This window comes from Ictidomys tridecemlineatus, chromosome 10 (assembly GCF_052094955.1).
Source record: "Ictidomys tridecemlineatus isolate mIctTri1 chromosome 10, mIctTri1.hap1, whole genome shotgun sequence".
NCBI classification, from domain to species: Eukaryota; Metazoa; Chordata; class Mammalia; order Rodentia; family Sciuridae; genus Ictidomys; species Ictidomys tridecemlineatus.
In genome coordinates this window covers 72,536,515-72,553,297 of record NC_135486.1, presented here as the reverse complement: position 1 = coordinate 72,553,297, position 16,783 = coordinate 72,536,515, and the positions used below count along the sequence as shown (strand labels likewise).

General features: G+C 45.9%; 1 protein-coding gene across 2 annotated transcripts in view; it reads left to right on the top strand.

The window, feature by feature from the left end:
• The window catches only part of Itih5 (inter-alpha-trypsin inhibitor heavy chain 5), an 86,245-nt gene that overhangs the window by 46,282 nt on the left and 23,180 nt on the right, over nucleotides 1-16,783 (top strand). The gene's annotated exons all lie outside the window — the stretch shown is intronic.

The following is a 16,783-nucleotide window of genomic DNA, read 5'->3' as shown; positions in this document are numbered from 1 at the left end:
TCACAGTCCCCTTGGATTTTACTAAGAATCATTCACTGTGATTTTGGATGTTTTGGCTTCCATCATGTTTGATGGGCTTGACTGACTTTAAAGTACTTATCACAATATAGGGCATATTGTTGGTATTGAATAATTACATGAGAAATTGACTTATAAATTGGAAGATCACTTAACCTTGATGTATCCTCTGGGTAAGAGCCATAGCAGCCCTTAGGAGCCCCTGAAGCCATGCACTTTCTGCTTCCTGTCCTAATCCAGTGGAAAGTGAGTCTAGAAACCAGGGTTTCCCCAGCAGGAGAGCAGGACAGAGTCGGCCATGGCATGGTTGATGGCACTTGGCTTTGTTTTTTATGTCCCACGTTTTTCCAGATGAATCTGTTGAAAGGTGATGGCTCTGGTGCTGGGTCAGGCAAGATTTCTGTCTCCCTGTTTGAGCTTGTAAATCTCAGGGAGAGCAGGAACTGAGAAGAGCAGCACAAAGGAGGGACATGTGACCAGGGTTGACTCTTTTCCCCTCGTTAGTTGCAGGCTAAAGGCACAGGCATTGTTGATATGCATGGCCTTTGGAACATCAAGGATAACATCCTGTCTGTTGAATACATTTTTCCTTGGCCAAAGCTCACATTTTTTTTCTTTTCTTCCCTTAGCCTGTGTAGTCACTTCTACTACTCATGTTTTCGTATTAAGGAGCATGGCCAAAGAACCTTTTTGGTAACCACACAGTGACTAATGGATCATTTACTAGGCGTTTTGTATGTTGTAACTTTCTCCAAACCTGTTCCCACACTCTGCCATTCTGCACCAACCCTAGTAGCTTTGGGAAATTTGTCTTTGTCCATTTAATTTGGTTGAGAATATCAAAGGATAGAGAACAAGCATAGTGTTTCTTTTTTTAAAAAAAAAAAAAGATTTTTAATAAGTATTTTTAGTTGTTGATGGGCTTTATTTTATTTATTTATTTATATGCGGTGCTGAGAATCGAACCCAATGCCTCACACATGCTGAGCAGGCCCTTTAACACTGAGCCACAGGCCCAGTCCCAAGCATAGTGCTTCTTATCTGTCATTGCCAAATTAAAATGAAGGTAAGTAAGAACTAATGGAGTAGAGGATGGTGATCTGCGTACTGCTTGTATGTCATTCATGGATTCACCTTATCTCTAGGACTGTTTCTACTTTACTGTTCAAAATTGGGATTCTAAGGGCTATTTGGACATTTTAACTTGTACTGTTGAATACTCTGCAAGCTTCTTGGGTCAGGGGTCATCATGTTTTTTTGATCATTGTAGTATGTATTCCCAGCTCTTAGCACAGCACCTAATGCATAGTGGTGAAATACAGATACATTTTCTATAAAGGCTGTACCAATTTATAACATTTAAACCTGTTATCAGAATAACCATATCAGGATATTTGCTGAGACTATACCAGCACATGGACTTTAAATTCTTCTTGCACAGTAAACATAAATGAGTTATCAGTACATACCAAGCACTGTGAGGGTTTTATATGTTTTTTTTTTTTCCCATGTTACCTTTTGGCAGCCCAGTGAAGTAGGCATTGCTATCTCCATTCTATTTGTGATGGTCAGGATGTTGTTGTAGCTATGCTGAAATACACAAAGATACATGAAGTAGAAAGCTAGGATTCAAGTGCAGGTCAATTCCACCCTAAAGCTCTTCACCATACATTAGATGTGAACCATTACAAAACCTCAGACCATCTCTCAAGCTCAGAGGCTCCATCCACTCTTGTTGCCAAGGAGCATGATGCTGTGCATCTCAGTAAGCTCACGCAACGTCACCTATCCTGGGTCTTCTGCCAGCAGCAGCAACATGTTGCAGGGAAAAAAAAAAAAAAAAAACTAGTGGAACCGTTCTGCTCTGATCCATAGAATTAGTGAGTAGCATTTTATTATTTAAATGCTGGGCATTATTTAAGCACACCTAGGCATTTACAGGCTTCTTTCCCATTCACAATTTGGATGGGACAGATTGACTCCAAGTGTGGGAACAGCGGAGGTACAGTGTGTACCATGACTAGGGGTGATGGTGAAGTCCAGTGATGTCCCATAGTGTGGATCATTCTAGCCGCCCTCTTCAAGAACTTGTGGGCCCATCATATTCTGAAAGGGAAGATTCTTGATGCTACGAGGACGTGCAGGAAGTAGCTTTCATGTGATGGTAAGTGTCCCTTGGCAGCAGGAGGAATGCTCGGCACAGGCAGGGGAATCCAGAAGGGCCTCTGGTCGAAGGGGAGAATTCTCAGGATAAATTGAGTCTCTCAGAAAAGGCCTGAGGGATGCGAGTGTGGAGGCATTCGAGGATAAGCACTGCCAGTTGTCATACAAATACAAGTCAACAGGAAGCTTTGGGTGCACCTGCACTGCCTGTCCAGGTCCTGGCCCCGTTTTAAACATCTGTAAACATGGCCCCAGGGAATAACAAAAGTCAGGCTTCCCTCTTTCTGGTTGGACAAGCTTTCTATAAAGTAACCAATAGTAAACCTCTTAGGGCTTTGCAGGCAAGGTGGTTTCTGTTGTAACTACTCGACTCAACAAGAGCCGCCATAGATCATTTGCAAAGAAAGAGCCGTGACTGTGTACCAGTAAAACTTTATTCGTTAAACACAGCAGCAGCCTGGATTCTGCTCCTGGACCACAGTTGGCTCACCCTTGTCCAGAGCAGTGACTAACTGGCGTGTGGGTAGAGGTTGTTTCAGTGGAAAATACTTATTCTGTCTACCAGGTGACCCTTGTCAAAATATCGCCATATTTTGACGATATTTGTTGATGATTGTTTCAGAAATACATTAAACATAGAGATCTGAGGCTTGGGGCAGGATGCAGAAGATGGTGGGAAAACTGGTGATGTTTGTCTTTGACTCAGAACATGAAGTAATACATGATGAGCAGAGGGCAAAATTTTGTTTCCCCAGACCATCAATGAGAACTTGAATCTTTAGCTTTAGGGAAAAATTGCCCTCCCACAATGATGATGATACAGATAATTTCAAATAAACTAGAGGCACCCAATTTTGTTGAAAATAAAATGGTCGAGGTAATTACTATGTACCTAAATGAGATCATGCTTAAAAAGCATTGAGTGTCTCTGAACACAAGCACCAGGTGAGCTGTCATGCAGAGAAGACCAGTGCGGAGCCAAAGGGCTCCAGCACTTCACCTGCTCAGGTTGCAGGCTGCTTGAAACCACCTGAAGTATGGAGACAGTAAATGCTTTTCTTGCATTTTCTGGCTTCTCCCTTTCTGGTTTCCTGATTTTGCAGTCTCGTCTCGAATTGGGATTGCCAAATTTTTCTGTCAAAGGCTAGATAGAGGCTGAAAGGAAACTTTGCTACAAGTAAAGATGAGATAAACTCAATGAGTCAAAGAGAATCAAATGAGATAACAAACCTGGAAGGGCTTATCGGAGTGTTGGGACACTTGGTCGTTCGGGGGATTGCATAGCCTTGGCAGGCTGATTGAAATTCCAACTGGGTGAAATTCTTGAGAGCTACCAATGCCAGAAAGCACAGCCACCCTCTTTTCTTGTCCAGGACATCCGACTCTCCCCGCTTTTTCCAGCTTGGCTTTGACTCTGAACTTCAGATTCTCCAAGAATAAGACAAATATTGATTGTGTACTGTGGGCGAGGTGCAAGGCATAGGGGAATCAAGGATAAATAACACAGAGCCTTTTGTCTAGAGACAGACAAAAATCATATATAAAGTACTCCATATAATGGAGGTACGTGAAAGGCCAAGTCATTGTGCAGTGAGGTGGTGACCAGTTCTAGGGGTGGGAGTGGGGATGACTGTCTCTTGAGGAACATAGTTGAGTGAGTCTCAAAGGTCTCTCAGAAGTTAGTCAAGTGGGTGGGATGAGAGGGTGGGGAAAGGGTCAGTGCAGACAGAGGGTTCGCATGTATAAAACACAGAGGCAGTATATTCAAGAAAGGTGATTCACTGTAATAAAGGACTTTAGGATTTTGCTGGGGAAAACCCAGAATAGTCATAATTATTCAAACCTGTTCTGTCATGTAGAGAGTGGAAAGAATTTTAGGGAAGAGGAAGAGCTGAGATATCAAAAGATAAATGATGGAGGTGGAATAGGTAGGAACTGGTCTAGTCCTTGGAGATGAGATGCAGATTTCTTGTCAGAAAGGGAATGAGTGAGCTCTTGGTTGAGGAAATACATAAAGAAAGAGCTGAAACCAGGATGAATTTAACTGGACATGGTGGCACATGCCTGTAAGCCTAGTGCCTCTGGAGGCTGAGGCAGGAGGATTGCAAGTTCAGAGCCAGCCTCAGAAAGCGAGATGCTAAGCAACCCAGTGAGACCCTGTCTCTAAACGAAATACAAAATAGGGCTGGGGATGTGGCTCAGTGGTCGAGTGCCCCTGAATACAATTCCTGGAACCCCCCCCTCCCCTCCAAAAAAAAAAAAATGAATGTTAGAATCTCTAAAGGTTTGGATGATATTTTGGATTAGATAATGTGAAAGTTTGTCTGGCTTCCTTATTCCTTGAAAGAAGTCTTTTAAGAGCAGAGCTGAGCTGTAACAAGTGAAGACAGAGTCTAAGATTGGAAAGGGCACTGAAGAGCAAGTGCTGACCACCATATTAGTGATGTCCCCCCAGGAGAGTGTCAGTGTCCACATCCCACGCCTGGGGCTTTAAGCCCACATGGGAACCGCACATGAGGCCTTGGGCCTTCTGAAGTGGGGACTTGAGCCTTCGACCCTTGCCTGGAGCTGGTTCCTTTGAAGGACCACACTCTCAGTGAAACAATAGGCAGAAGAAACTTCACTCACTGCTGGGGGGAGGCCACATCGAAGTCTGTCCAACTCTCCATGGGCTTGAGTGGGGTGTGGGGAGAAGGACTTTCCTACAAAATACGAGACTCAAACAAAATAGAACAGAACACATTTCGGGTGGTGATTGAATATACAACCATCTAATCAAAGAACTGTCCCAGAAGGAGTGTGAGACAGTGATAACCCAGAGGCGCTCGGCAGAAGCTTCTGGAGGGACACGGTGAGAGTCAAGCTGCACAGGATCCCCCCAGATAAAACCTCTCTGAGGAGATGCTCACCACCCTGCAGTCGGACACACGCTGGATGTTGAGGAGCAGGAGAGTAACGAGAAAGATTCTTAGGATTGCAGAACTGGGGACAGAAGTGCAGAATTCTAAAGGAGGAGCTGGTTTGAGATAAAGAATATTATGCACTGGGTTTTCAGCAGGTTACACTGGAAGTGATGGGAGGGTGGTGAGGCCGGGGGAAGGAAAGCCTGGGGAGAAGTCGGTCCTGGAGAGGTGGACCTGGGAAACCCTTCCAGGTGAGTTGTAGCTACAATAGGGACAGAGGAGAGACTGGGCCTCATAGGAGGAGGTCAGGGGGGCTGGGGAGAGGGAAAGAAAGACAGAGATGGTGAGAAGGCAGGATTGAGCCCCAGATGTCCTGGAGGTGGAAGAGGGTCATAGGCTGGTGACTAGTCAGTTCTCTAATGAATGAAGAGATACCAGTCAGGGTCAAAAAAACAAAGTCCCTTTGAGCAATTGAAACTGCCCTTCAGTGATGGTAGCCTGCCTGCGGGGTGGCATTCCCCATTTTGGGATGACCACCATTCATTCATGTGACCACCTGCCAGGACCTCCAGAAGTCGTTTTTGCATGTTGCAGAGAGTTTGGAGCATGAGACCTGCTTGATACTATCTGTCTACTGTACCAGTGTGGTGTAGAGAATGGGAGGGAGAAAATGTTAGAGAGGCTGTTTGGAGTTCCAGACAGCAGACTTGCATCTTTAAGCCAGAGATCCAGGGAGGGCCAAGGCCAGGTCTCAGTCACTTCCTTAGGCATTGGGTTAGGATTTGGCACTTGTTGGGTTTTTCTTGTGTCCGGCTCAGGCAGGTCTGCTTCTTGAAGCCATTGTTCCTCTGAATGAACTCTTGGATTTGGTGTCCTGGACCTCCAAGGACCCTCTGGGACCAGCCATCTCTCTGAGTTGGGGTGACAGGAAAGAAAGTTCTCATGTTTGCTGATTGAGACACTTTTTCTAATTCTCTGAAATTCCATTTTTGCTGGGATGTGGTTCATAATGCAAGTTCCACCAGTCTGCCTAATGACAACAGTTGCTCATTGCTCAACTGAGGTTAGAAAGATGGATGAGCTGTATCTAATAGTGTAAGCATCTGTCAAGTCTGTCCCAGCTGCTGCAGAGTACCATGGATTAGGTGGTTGTAAACAACAGAAGTTTATTTCTCACAGTTTTGGAACCAGGAAGTCCAAGATCAAGGTGGCAGTGGAGTTAGTGTCTGGTGAGGGCCCCCTTCCAGGTTCATGGACAGCACCTTCCCACTAGGTCCTCATAAGGTAGAAGAGAATAGCTAGCTCTCTGGACTTTCTTATAAGGTCACCCATTCCAATCATGAGGGCTCTCTTCTCATGACCTAACTACCTCCAGTACCTCTTAATATTGTCACCGTGGTATGTTGGATTTCAACTGTGGCTTTTTTGAGACACCAATATTTAGTCCATTGCACATCCACAGGTATGCCATGTCAAATTCTTACCTGGCAGAAGAACCATCTGATGAACCAAACCTAAGTCAGCAAGTGAGTGGTTTACCAGACACCCGTCCTCAGCACATCTGTGACTTGTAGGCACAAGGCTGAGTGAATGAGATGGCAACCAGGAGGAGGGACTGAGCTCATTTCTGGTGTGCTGTGCCTGTGCTTGGCTGAGAGGAGCAGGGAGCTATAGGGACTGAGGACTCTGAGCCATGCAGAAGAAGATAGGGTAGTTAGAGGGAGGTGCTAGACTGGAAGAAAATACCTATAACAAAACAGAACCCAGTTTGGGGTCAGGTGGGAGAATGGAATCTCAGAGTTCAGATTAAGTCAGGGGTATTGGAATTATTTGCCCTTTTGCATTCTGTCCACAGCTTAGGTTTTTGAAATATGTAGCATATCTGAAACTTCTGCCAGCATACAGTCTAATTATTAGTCAGAACTTTGCCTTGATGCTCATTTTGCTTTTCTTGCCCTGGCAGCTGAGCCACACTACATAGGAAGGGATGGAAGTTTTTTCCCTTAGTCCTTCTTCCCCGTACATGCGAGGAAACCTCTGCCTTCTCCCCTCTGGACCCTCTAGCTCTAGATCCAATCTCCTCGTGCACAAAAAAGAGAACAAGAGAAAGAAACCTATGCTCAACAATTAGCTTCATCTGGTTTTATAACTCCTTCCCTCTTGCAACAAAAATTTCCCTCTCCAGTCTCATGGTGACTTTACAATGATGGGAAAGTGAAAGAGAAGCAGGAATCTCATCACACTCCCTGTCTGGGGAGGGGCAACTCCATTTCCTCCAAACATTTTCTTGTGTATACAGTCTACATTTGTTGGTAAATTGTGTTTACTTTTCACATAATTGTTCCACAGTTTTGCACTTAGCATGGCTTTTTTTCACAGCCTGTCCACATATTTGTGTTTTATGTTCTTGATATTTGTCAATCTGTGTCCTGGGAATTCATAGTGAGTCATAGGATGGATGTAAGCTAGGGAGACAGGAATCATGAGAACTGAAGGGAAAGTTGAATGGGTCAAAGGGACCAAGAGCCCAATCACGTAGTCAGTAAGCATGTCAGAACATTGGATGGAGGACACCGGTTAAGAAGGAGATGTGTACACTGAGGTGAGCTTCTTTTGGTCAGCACCCTCTCATTTATTTACTATAAGTGCAGGAAGCCATACCCAGGGATGACCTACAGAGAGAGGTAGGCTAGGTTCTTGGTAAGGTAAGCAAGACTGTAGGGTAGGTTATATTCTTGATTGGAGTGAGAATTATAGGATCAACCATGAGTGTAAACTCGAATAATACTAATCTACCACTTGAAGTAAAAACAAATGTGGTTTTTTTTGTTTATTTGTTTGTTTTTAGAGAGAGAATTTTTTTAATATTTATTTTTTAGTTTTCGGTGAACACAACATCTTTATTTTATTTATATGTGGTGCTGAGGATCGAACCCAGTGCCCCGCGCCTGCCAGGCGAGCGCGTTACCGCTTGAGCCACATCCCCAGCCCAACAAATGTATTTTGAGCTTTCAGTTGTTTATACATCAAGTATGAAAAATGGATGTGGCCAGGCACATTGTGTCTACAATCCCAACCTGAGTGGCGGAGGGAAGAGGATCTCAAGTTTGAGCCAGCCCTAGCGACTTAGTGAGATCCTGTCTCCAAATAAAAAAGGACTGGGGATATAGCTCAGTGGTAAAGTGCTCCTGGGTCAAATCCTCAGTATGAAAAAAAGAAAGAAAAGTAAAGGGAAGAGAAATGAAAGGAATGGAAGGGAAAGGAAGAAAGACAAAAGTGCCTCGTATGTCATGAAGAGTCAAAGAGATTATTGGCAAAGATTTTTAGAAAATGTTCAGTGACCTGATTACATAAATGTTTTGGGGCCTGTCATGACAAGATTTTGGAATACTTTCCTTGAAATCATCGAAAGACCTGCAGAGTGTAATAAGTTGGTGCTGTCTTTTACAGGTTAAGTTTTTGTGATCACCATGGTCTTGGAAAACCCCAACTTTGAAGCATATTTTATACCCATGGACCAGCGACATTTGCTGGCAAGTCATGGCTACTCTGATTTCTGCCATGACCCTGACTTCAAGATGTCTTGAGGCAATGCTGTAGGGGTCCCTGTGGGTTGCACAGAGGGATGAGAGCTCTTCTGACATGGTGGACATTTCCTTTCTCCTCATTGTAGTCATAGACAAGTCATTTAAGGTTGTGGTAAGAATCACAAACTTTGATAGAATTGCAGGCTATTTTTTATTGTTGTCTCTTCTAATGACATGAGTACAGGGTCACACTGGCCATCCCCTTCCAAGAGAGGAGATCCTCGGTATTGAGGACCTCCTGTCTCGAAGAAGAGGAGGGACTAATAGGCCACCAAGGGGACAATACAGACTTGCTTTCCTCTCTCAACTCCAGAGTCTGTCATCTCTGCCCTCCTTTGAAAAGTGACCCGTAGCCACAGTTTGTCTTGGTTATGTTGTCTTAAAATTCTCAGGATCTTAGGGCTATTTTCAAGTATTTGCTGATCACTATTCTCTTCCACAGCCAACAGGACTTTTAGAAAGTCTTTGATCTCTTTGTAAGATTATTTTAAGTTACGCAGCTTAGAAGATCTTTCCCTTGGGTACATTAAAAAGGACTGTGTGGATCAACGAAAGAGAACATGTCAACTCCTTGGTAAATATTTTAGAATGAGGCAAGAGATGGGACTAGGTAGGAGAACAGCACCATTATTGTGCTGAAAACATGGGATGGCTGATAACTAATTCCCTTGAACTCGGATTCATCTGTGATGTCATGGGCTCCCGTTGTCTTATGCCCAACAACCTAGGGTTTGTGGTACAAAAGCCTTCTTTGTCGGAGTTGGTTTCCATTGCATATGGCTTGACGGAGACACAGAGGCATTGGAGAAGAACTGCATTAATGGGTACCCTGATGGAAGTAGGAGGGAGGGGTGGGCAGCAGCTGGGTTTGTCATGGGCTCCACTGACTTCTGTCTCGGAGGAACTTATTAGATAGTGTTTCTCTTCGTGGGAACTATTCTCTTGTCATTCATGGCATGGTGATTTCCACAGTGGAATGCTCACTCCTTTGAGGGCTATACCAAGAGCCTGCAGCTTTATAAGGAAGATGGAGAGAAAGAGAAGGAAAGGGTCGGCTCAGTTCATGGCACACAGTGCACAGGACAGGGCTGCCCTCTGGACACTGCCCTGCCTGGATTTGAAGAACGGAAAGGGGGTTGAGTGCCCAAGAACTCAGTTCTACATTCCACAGGCACCGTCAGAGGGGACTATATAATTTTCTGAAGATCCACTGGAGCAAGATGGACCATCATTAGCCATATTGAATGGTGAAGATTCTGAAGCAGAGTTTACTTTTATTTATTTATGTCCTGCCTTGTGCTTGGAAGAATTTAAACAGAGGAGATCAAAAGACTTACTTAATAGTAAACCGAAGGCAGAGCTGGAATGAACTTTTAAGACTGTTTTTTAAAGACTTTTTTTTTCTCCTTTTAATCCAAGAAAAGTACATATAAGAAGAGGAATTCATCACCATAAAATAGTTTTTAAGCACAGAGTAATCCCTATCCTTTGTGATTCTAAATAGCTAGGATTAGAAGGAATCTCATCTAATGCCTGTATTCAGGCTAAGTTACATCTTCACAGCACAAATAGTAAGAAATGCATATGTCCTTTTCCTTTATTTATTGTATTTGTATGTCTCTATAGCGCCCTTTTGTCCAAACACAAGCTGGAATTTTAAAGAACTTTCATAGTCGGTACAGAATGCTGTCTTTCACTGTGGATTGGTGCTCTTGGGGGGAAAATCTGCAGCTCTCTTGCTGGTTGATCTGAAGAGCCCTGTTTCCTCTTCAGCACTTCTAAAGAATTCCTTATTTCTCTAGGTTCTAGTCTGTGTGTCTTGCCTCTTTGCAGTTGCCCACTGTCCCCTCTTCAGGCTCAGCACCCAGCAGTTGCTATGCATGACCTGAGCCTCCCTCCCTTCTGTTTTCACTCCAAATAAGCCCTTGTTCTGTCTGGGAACATAATGATGAATGAGGATGGCGACTTGTTGGAAACTATTTTAATGGCCCCAAAGAGCAAATGTAACTTTCTGATGTCAGACAGTTACCCCCCACTCACTCATCATACCCGGACCCCCCACTGTATTCATCTCCATGGAAACTCTATGCAATACATGTAAACATCAGCTTCATATGCCTATTTCAGAAGATCTCTAGGGAAGACATTCTTCAGTCTCCTGTGGTCACCTATTAATAATTTGGGGACATCATTATTCCAAGTGATGTATTTGGGGGTTAGTCGATGACTCTCCAATCTGTAAGGCCAGTAGAGGGAGCAGCGCTGTGGACAGAGCGAGTCCAGGAGCATGACTTCCCGGGAGGTATGCAGGATCTTCATTCAGGCTGTTAGTTGGAAAGGGCCTGGAGGTGCACCTGCCTCCTCATACACCTGTGCTGAAAGAGTCTACAGCTCTTCTTCGTTACCGTCCTACCATCTCAGGTTTGGGAGGGATCCTACGGGGTCTGATCCTCCCCCTCATCCAACGCTCCTTTACCCTCAGTGCAGTTCAGGCCCTTAGAAAGCCTGGGTTGCACATTCTCTGCCTCTCTGGACTTCCTCTGGTCTTTCTGGAATGTGCTAACCCTGTTCCCTGTTCTCTGGAACAGAGCCTGACTAGGTCTCTGTTAATCTTTAGCATATAAACACTGTGCAGAAAGATCAGCGTAAGCCCACTCGCCTTAACTCTGCTCTGTGGACCTCACCTTCTCCTCCCTCCCAATCCTTGTATGGGAGGCAGAGCTCCAGGGCCAAAGAAAGGGGAAGAGCCAGTCAAGGGTTGAGGGAGGGTGGAGGCAGGTAGCAGATGGCTTCTGCCCAGGCCCCTCTGGGAGGAGGGCAAGAGGCCATCCAGACAGCTCTACTGCAACTGGAAATGGAGCAACTGCGAGCCTCTGGCCGCCTTCCCTCGGTGCATGCAAGGATACATCGCAGCTGAGGCCTTACAAGGTCATAAGGAGTCTGCAGTCACAGAGCTGAGGGAGTGGAGAGACTGAACAACCATTCCTCAGCAGGATATCCATCAGGATGGGGAAAATACCAGCCAAGGAGCCAGGCCAGTCCCTCTGGTTCCCTCCCAATGACTTTAGCACACTATTTAAGGGTCCCTAAGGAGGCCAGCAGCTAAACAAACAGCCCTTTCTGACAAGCATGCCCTCCCCCACCCTCCCTGTGCAGCCCAGCCAGCTCTGGGCCCTGGGGACCTTGCAGGTGGGTTCTGTCCTCACAGACAGGCCACCCTCAGCCCCAGACCTTCAGACCTTCCAGAAGTCTAATGCCAAGACCATCTGATGCTCCTGCTGTGTGCACTGGGTCTGAGTAGCAGGAAGGGTGAGGAACCGGTGCTGCCAGCTCTCTGGCTGAAGCCACCGTGTTGGTGCAGGATTGCACTGCAGCGTGTCCACCAGGCCACTCTGACCTCCCACACGTCCGCCCTCCCGGTGTTGGTATTTCTATCTGTCTTGAGGAGTCTGCAGTCTCTCACATTCTTTGATTTGCTAGTAGAGCTAGGATCCCTTCTCTCCTCTCTCTCTTTTCCTCTTCTGTTTCTCTTTCTCCTCTCTGTCCCTCATTTGTTTACCCATACAAACAAAATATACGCATACAATTCTAATCCGACAGATATTAGTACTTTACTGAAATCCTACAGTGTGCAAAACACCTTGTTGGGAGTGGGGAGGGGAAGGGGGACAGCTGTTTTGAGGAGCTTCCTCTCTATCGAGTGTGACAGGCAATTTATCAACCACTCACTTATTCAGGAAGCAGTTATCAAGCATTCATTAATGTGCCAGGTGTTTCTGGGTATTAAAAATAGAATGAAGAAAATCCAAAAAGTTCCTGCATTCAAAAGCATGGAATTGGAATGGACAGATAACCAACGTGCAAACAGAGAACGGCGTCCTCTTTAGTGTGATGGAAAGAACAGGAGCCATGCCTTGGAGAGCAGCCTGTGGGGGAGGCGAGGGAGGGATCTCTTGGGAGAGAATGTGCACGGGAAGTATAGGGACTAGCCACTGTGTGGGCTGTGAGGAAGAACATTCCAGGGGAAGGAACGGCAGGTGGGGAGGCCCTGAGGCAGGCAGGAGCATGAGGAAGCAATACCGCCATGATGTGGAGGTGCCAGAGTGCTCCATGTGAATCCATGGAGGAGGATCAGGGGAGGAGCCATTGCCTGTCTTCTTGGCTGAGTTAGGAATGGCTTCACCAAGGAGGGGCATGGTGGGTGGGTCCTGAAAGACAGACAGACCACGGTTCCCAGGGTAGATAGGGGAAAGGAGAAGGGGGAGCTTGTGCAGCAGCAGAAATCTTGGAAACGCCTGGTGTGTTTAGGGAAGTTGAGTGCAGGAAAGGGCTTGGTGAGGGTAGAGTGGAGTTGACCTCAGTGTTGATAATGGGGATGGGACCAGCAGCAGATAGAATTAGAAGATGGAGTCCATATATTTTTGTGGAAGATCTTGTATCCAAAAAAGAGAGTAAACTTTATGCTGAGTGCAGTGAAGAGCCATTAATGATTTTATTTGTTTGTTTGTTTGTTTGTTTGGGTACTGGGGATGAACTCAGGGCACTCCACCACTGAGCTACATCCCCAGCCCTATTTTGTATTTTATTTAGAGACAGGGTCTCACGGCAGAGTTGCTTAGCACCTCGTTTTTGCTGAGACTGGCTTTGAACTCTTGATCCTCCTGCCTCAGCCTTTCCACCCGCTGGGATTACAGGCGTGCACCACTTTGTTCAGTTAAAGGTCTTTAACAGAGGGGTGAAAGTCTAACTCCACAGCAGGATGTGGACATGCTCAATCTTTCCAAAGGTGCAAGTCCTTCATCACTCCAAGTCCATGCTTGGGAATTTATCTTAAGGAAGTAGTCAGAGACACAGAGATGGGTGAGTAATGAGCTTCATAACAATTCTGCTTCAATACTCAGAAATATTAAAGTATAGGTACACATATAGCAGAGTATTATGCTACTGTTAAAAAATTATATGACTTTCATTCATTTATTGACATGAAAAATGTATATGATACAGTAAATAAAAATTTTACAGCATGATATACATTTTATACGATCCCATTTTCTTTAAAATCAAACATATACACATACACACATGTGCACACAGGTAGAGTCACACAAAAACCCCTGAAGGGCATGTGGTGTGCCAGTATTTTGATTGTGGTTGTCTCTAGGTGGTGGAATAATGTGAATTTTATTTTTTCTGATCTTTTCAATAATAATTTTTTTTTAAATTAAGAACAACAACAAAAGAAAAATGCTGAGATTATAGTCCTGGGAAGCTTTGGGGAGGCGCTGGAATTTGGGGGTTGGGTGCTGGAGCAGATGAGGGTCAGGGATAGGGCGGAGAGAAGATCTGACATGATGCCTAGGTTTCTGACCTGGACCTTTGAGTGGCCAAAGGTGCCATTCCTCAGGAGAGGGAGTAGCAGAGGGGACACAGGCGAGAGTCAGAAGGTGAAGGTCCCAGTCTTCATGGCGTTGAGTCTGAGCTGCTGGTGGGACATGCTGGGAGAATAGTTGTTGGGTTGCTCTGGATCTAATGAGAGAAGCAAGTTCTGGAGATGAGTTGGAAGTGGGCAAGACAAAGACTGGCGGAGGAGTGTGGAGCTGGGACTCAGCTGAGACTGTCACCCTGTGACTCTTTCATTGAAAGGTGGCTGAGGCCTAGCAGAGCCCAGGGGAGCACCAGTCAGCTTGGGGAGACCCAGGGTGTGTGGGGAAAGCCAGAACAAGAAGAGTTTTAAGAAGGAGGAAGCCGCCATCTTGTTAGAGCATCTCACACACACTTAAATGTCTTCCAGAACTGCTGGCCCATTTGGGGTGTGGATTCTGTTTATGGTCAGAAGACACTTTGACCCATTTCCTGGGAATGGGGGTCAGGATTGTGAGGGGCCAGGAATCTCTGCTGCCAATGAGTGTCCCTCACCAGGGGAAAGCCCACACCAGAAGGAGTGCAGAGAGAATGGAGGAGGCTTCCCATCCCCAGGAGAGAAAACAGCACTTCCACAGCCCTCTTTTCTCCTGGAAGAACTGGGAGTAGGAGGCAATCCTCTGTAGGATGAGGAGACGGATTTAATGAAATACAGTCATTGTTCTCGTCCCTGGGTGGATGGGGAATTCATGCAGTGCCTTCTGTAAGGATGTTATAGGAGATGAATCCATTAATTGCTGCCAGAAATGAAATGAAAGAAACAAAGAAATAAACAGAGCTCAGAAACAGAACTGGAAGGAATCCCAAAATGGGCTGCAGACTGTGAGGGTTGTAGGTCAGAGTATTCTCAACCCCAGCAGGGCGGGGGCTGCAGATCCCACCGCTGTGGGTTGAGCGTTGGTCCTGGTGTCAGTCCTCCTGTATTCCAATCCAGGCTCCTGTGGGGCATGGCGTTTATTCCCTCTGTGCCTCAGTTGCCTCATCTGTATAACAGGAATACTAATAGTCACTTTACCTCAGACGGGCTTGGGGATTAGGAGAATCAGTCACCCACAGGGAAGCATTTGCACTCAGTATGACATTTATTGTCCCCATCATCATCATCATTAACTCTGCTGCCTCCTCCATCTGGGAATGAAGAAATGGTAAAAGATGAGGAACTAACGTTCAGCAGGAATCACCAGGGAACATTACGTGAACACTTGCTCAGACTAGAACCTCCTGGTTTAGTAAGCCACACAGGAAAGAATGGAATGTACCATTTTAAAAGTAGACATGTCCAGAATAGTATTCTAAAGTGGATCTGGAGGTTCCAGTGAAACTCGGAGCTGGGCCATGGGATATTACAGTGAGCAGGTGGACACAGGATTGAAGGGGAGGACAGACAAGTGAGGAAGAAGGAAATTCAGAAGGGGAAATGTAAAAACAAAAACAGTGGTCATTTGACACAGAGAGGTGGAAGCTCTAATACTGCCTGAATCTGGGGAATGAAGCAAAGTCAGAGTCATAAAATCTGGGGAAAGACCTACTTCATATTTCCGAGTGTCATATTGCTCTTTACTGCCAGTCATTCTGGAAATAGCCGCTCCAGACTTCCTGCTTCCCTAAATTCTACCTCCCACCAGCGAATACAAGGTCCCTTTCACTGTTGGCCTGGCCCTGTTTGAGAACCTTTCATCTCATACCTGATTTGACCTTTGAGTCAAGCTGATGGGGTGGGCGTTGTCACTGTCCCAATGGGGCGACTCAGACACAGTGAGATAGGAAAGAGTAAGAAAGGAAAATGGCGCTCACTGCATAGGGCCCACGAGAGATGATGAGGCCAGCCTCAAGTACACACCGTCACCTGCAAGGGGTCCGAGGAGGTCCTCCAGAATGGAGGAGGGGGCCTCAACTCAGCCCTGGCAGGTTCTTGACTTACACCACAGAAAGGAATCTCAGGAGATGTCAAAAGAAGCACAAAGATTTATCTAAGACAGCAAAGACCTTTATTTAGGAACGCCAGCCACAGAGCAGGAGGCTCACTCCAAAGGAGCGTGGGCATCTCAGAGTGAGACTTTTGGTGTCTTGGGCACTTTGTCTTTGTGTGTGTGTGAGGGGAGGGTGCCGGGATTGAACCCAGGGCCTCATGCATTCCAGGCAAGCGCTCCACCACTGCGCCACATCCCCAGGCCTTGGCCCCTTCTTTTAAATAGTGAATCTTCGTAAATAGTGAACATGTAAGACTGTTTCCCCCTTGGCTTTACTTGGCAGTACTGGGGATCAAACCTGGGGTCTTGGGCATGCCAGGCAAGCACTCTGCCACTGAACCACACCCCCAGCCTCCCTTGGCTTTATTTTGTCTAAAGAAAATATATTATTTAAACTAGCAGCGTGCATGGCATTGATCCTCTAGACTGAGAATATGCTGAGTTCTCTAGAATTCAGGCCTGGAGGGACGCAGGGTGGGGAGCAGCGATGAGAGTATTGCCAGAGCTGCTTAGAGTGAAAGTCACACCTTTTGTTCCCCCCTCCCTGTTGTTCTCCTCTCTGCCTGTCCTCATTTATTCTATCCTCCCCCACAGAAGACCATCTGGCTCTGAAGTCTGTGATCTTTAGTGCTGTAAAAAAGGTGCTGGTATCATTGTCATGGCAATGGTGTCATGAAAGCCCCTAACTTGAGAGGCTGAGTCTCTCTAAGCGCCCAGCCTG